The following is a 5,015-nucleotide window of genomic DNA, read 5'->3' on the forward strand; positions in this document are numbered from 1 at the left end:
TTATCTATCTATATCTGTATTTAAATATATGACCATCTATCTGTCTTTCTGTCTATCTATCTGTCTATCTATCTATCTATCTATCTATCTTTATTTCTTTACATCAATTTTCATATTTCACATTTTTATACGTGTGTGTAGAACATGTCCATACGGATACTATTATTTTATTCTCTCTTTACCAATCTCTCTTTCCTTGTCTCTGTTTCTGCGATAGATAGTTGATATAAACACAAATAGATATTTTACGGCGATAGACGTCACAAAAATCGTTGAATCGCCCGCGTTTTCGAAATAGATGAGTCTCCCCGACAGATTCCCATTTTTGGATCAGTACTTACACTTCACAAAAATCACCGTTTAGCGTCTCAAACTTTCGGTTTCGGAGAACGTGGAATGTAATTGGTTGATTGTTTTTTTTTTATCTTTTATCTTTATCTACTGTTATATTTTAGTATTAATTTGATATGTGTGTTTGTAAACTTATACGTTTAGAATTGTTTTTTTCTTAATGCGAATGACGAAATGAAATTCAAAGTCTGTCAGTTTGTATAGCTTAGTGTCTATATATATATATATATTTATATATATATATATATATATATGATATACAAATATGTCTGTATGTGTGTGTCTTTGTGTGTGTATAGCTGTGTATGTAATTGTTTGTATTTGTGCGTTTATATGTGCATGCACAAACACCTAATACCTAAACGGGTCCACTTTCACAGGTCGTGATGGTCGTTATGGCCCTCGTCGTGGTGTGTGTCGTGCAAGCGACTCCAGGCTTCAGCAGAGGCTATGGTGGAGGCCTTGGTGGAGGGTATGGTGGAGGATACGGTGGAGGCTATGGTGGAGGCTACGGTGGAGGATACGGTGGAGGCTATGGTGGGGGTTATGGTGGGGGTTATGGCGGAGGTTTCGGAGGCTATGGTGGCAGCCGATATGGAGGAGGCTATGGTGGAGGTTACGGGGGCCGCGGAGGTGAGTTATGAGGTTAATTTTATTATGATGATAAAGATAATTATGATAACAAAAATCATAACACTAATAGTAATGATATTCACAATTATGAAAATAATATTTGTAATAATTACGACAATGGTGATAATAATGATGAAGATAATAGTAAAAATTATTATAATACTAATAATAATACTGATGATAATAATCATCATCATAACAATAACAATGACAATGATAATAATGATAATAATAATGATGATAATAATCATCATCATAACAATGACAATGATAATAATGATACCCCCAAGAGACCGTTCTCCACAAGGTATTGCTTCTTCATAATTCTTATTATAACCCTAACTTTTTTTTATTCTTTCATAGGCTACGGCTACGGCAAGTAAATGGCTTCTTCTCCATTTCTGGGACTCGAAAATACGAAGGAATTTTGCAACTGGTCGATTGGAACGTGAATAATTGTTCGGAAATTGAAGCATGTTAAAAGAGAGTGAATGTTTATGCCTTTGATATCTTTTTTTGTGTATGGTGCTCTCTCTCTCTTTATCTCTCTTTCTCTCTCTCTCTCTTTCTTTATCTCTGTCTCCTTCTCTCTCTCTCTCTCTCTCTCTCTCTCTCTCTCTCTCTCTCTCTCTCTCTCTCTCTCTCTCTCTCTCTCTCTCTCTCTCTCTCTCTTTCTCTCGAGTCTTTTAACCATTTAATCTCAAAGGAAAAAAGTGTTACAGCAATATTACTTGTATATTTTTATTATTTACATTCGTAATTATATACATTTCTATCAATAAGACTTATTTAATTATCCTAGCTCCATCACTCTACAGAAATACACATATACATCGACCCACAACAAATTTAAGATCGAAAGCATTTTTTTGCTTGCAGGTATCACAAAAGTGCAGACTATTGCACGCACAAGACTTATTTGCTATACATAAGAACACACACACACACACACACACACACACACACACACACAGGCACACCATAAAAACCAAAATTGGAGGGAAAAAACTTGTTTTAAATGAGCTCTAACACAATCAAAGATCACTCTAGGTTGTCATTAACAACAGCAACGATGTGACGAGATGACAGGTCGCCAAACATCATTAGTCTCGAGTCTAGACGACCCAAAGAGAAGGGGGAAAAATAGCCTTCACTTTACCTCTTGAAGATATAAAATAAGTGCATATTGGCATAGGCATATGTATATGTATATTTGCACACACATATACAGACACAAACAAACACACAGATACACACACATACACACAAACATACAAACACACACACACACAAACACACGCAAACGCACACACCGACACATACACACACACACACACACACACACACACGTATATATATATATATATATATATATATATATATATGTGTGTGTGTGTGTGTGTGTGAATATGTGGGTGTGTGTGTGTATGTATATATATATGTGTGTAGATGTAGATATATACATAGATATAATAGATAGATATATAGATATATATGTATATACACAGACATAAGCATCACACACATATAGATAGATAATAGATATGTATATATATATATATATATATATATATATATATATGTATATATATATATATATATATATATATATATATATATATATATATATACATGAATACCGAAATTCCGACATATATCATGTGTCTGTTTGCGAAATTAAAAAAGAACAGACACCAATATAAAGTCAGACGTTAAATTCCCATACGTCACTCGCATTAAGGGGAAAAAGAGGCATTACCATGTAACCTTCTGAAATTAAACCATGATCAAATGAGTGGCCTCAGGGACTGATTTAAATTGCTTTCTCACTCTTGGTTTAAATTCGAGATAATACAACAGGGACAGAAAAAGCGATTTAACACAACGGCAGCAGGATAATTTTGTGTAGTAGCAACAGGATAATTTCGAAGTGAAATGATAAAAAAATAATAATAATAAAAAAAAAAGATAAAAAAAATACAGCAGAATCATTTCAAAGAGAAACAGAAGAAATATCGATGTAATATAACAGCAATAGAATAATTTCGAAATAATACTACAGAAAAAATGTAACAATGTTGGATTGATCTAGAGATAATACAACAAGAACATCATGATTTAGATATGACATAGTGGCAACAGAATAACATAGAGATATAACATAGCAACAGAGGATTATTAAATAACTTTTATCCGTCTCCTTCCTTTCAAATGGATGGATAGCCAGAAATAGATAATACGACAATAGATAGATATACATATATAGATGAATAGATTAAAAATCTATCTGGACAGGGAACTTCCGAAAAGCAACCTACAGTTTTTTTTTTCTTTCTTTTTTTTTTTGCATACAGTAAGTTTCAAAATTAAACTGAATGGCTAACCAGGTGATAGATAAAGTAAGCTAATAACAGGTATATCTATAAACCAGATGCGAAATTTGTGAATAAATTGGATATCTGATTTATTTTCAAATGAACCTCATATAATTTTTAATGAACCAGTTAGTATATTTCTTTTGGAAATGCTAGAATTTCAATCCACCAGATAGAGTGTAGATATGTGAATATATGTGAATATATATACATACATACATATATATATATATATATATATATATATATATATATATATATATATATATATATATATATATATATAGTGTGTATGTGTGTGTGTGTGTGTGTGTGTGTGTGTGTGTGTGTGTGTGTGTGTGTGTGTGTATAGAGATATAGATATAGATGGTTTATATATATATATATATAGAGTGTGTGTGTGTGTGTGTGTGTGTGTGTGTGTGTGTGTGTGTATGTATGTGTGTATATATATATATATATATATATATATATATATATATATATATATGTATATACATATATATGTATATATATATATATATATATCATATATACATATTATATATATATATATATATATATATATATATATATATATATATATATATATATATATATATATATGTGTGTGTGTGTGTGTGTGTGTGTGTGTGTTGTGTGTGTGTGTGTGTGTATGAATGTATATATGTATTTATATTTACATACATGTATATGAATATATGAATATATATACGTGTGTGTATGTATATATATATATATATATATATATATATATATATATATATATATATATATATATATATATATGTATGTATATATATAATATATATATATATATATATATATATATATACATATATATATGCATATATATATATATAAATACATATATAATATATATATATATATATATATATATATATATATATATATATATATATATATGCATGCATATATATATATAATGCATATAAATATATATATATATATATATATATATATATATATATATATATATATTTACATATGTGTGTGTATGCGTATGTACGTGCGCGCGTGCGTGCATTTCGACAAACTATAAATATACTCCTCTCTGCACACAGTTTTCGAGTGAATTCACCGTAGACTTTTCACTTTCTCTATTTTTTTCTCTACCTCTTACTCCTACTCGTCATCCTCTACATCCCACTTCTCCTCCCTACCTCCTCCCCCTCCTCTCGTTCCATCACCCCCCTCTCCGCCTCCTCCTCTTCCTGCTCCATCTCCTGCGAAGGCGCTTCTGCACAAGTTGCACAGCCGTCGAGGAGCGCGTTGCAACTGATGACCAACCCGTTGCAGCGGACGCTCTTATACCCTTAGATGGTCACGCTCTGATGATTCAGGGAGCAGAGACACGGCGGTGACGCGACCACACTTAGGGAATCAAGGCAGATTTAGATAAACCAACATGATAAACGGAGGAGAAGGGCGAGGAGGGGAGGGGGGGGAGGAACACACCTGTGGAAATGTGATCCTGTTTTTCTTTTCTCTCTCTTTCTCTTTCTCTCACTCTCTGACTATCTCCCTCTCTCTTTCTGTCTATCTCTTTCTCTCTCTCTCACTCTTATTTCTTAATTTTGCATAACTTTATTTACTCAGTTTCTTTATTTACTTACTCTATTTACATGCTAATTT

The sequence above is a fragment of the Penaeus japonicus genome, unplaced genomic scaffold (genome assembly GCF_977035675.1).
Source record: "Penaeus japonicus unplaced genomic scaffold, GWHDUDI00000001_assembly GWHDUDI00000024, whole genome shotgun sequence".
NCBI classification, from domain to species: domain Eukaryota; kingdom Metazoa; phylum Arthropoda; class Malacostraca; order Decapoda; family Penaeidae; genus Penaeus; species Penaeus japonicus.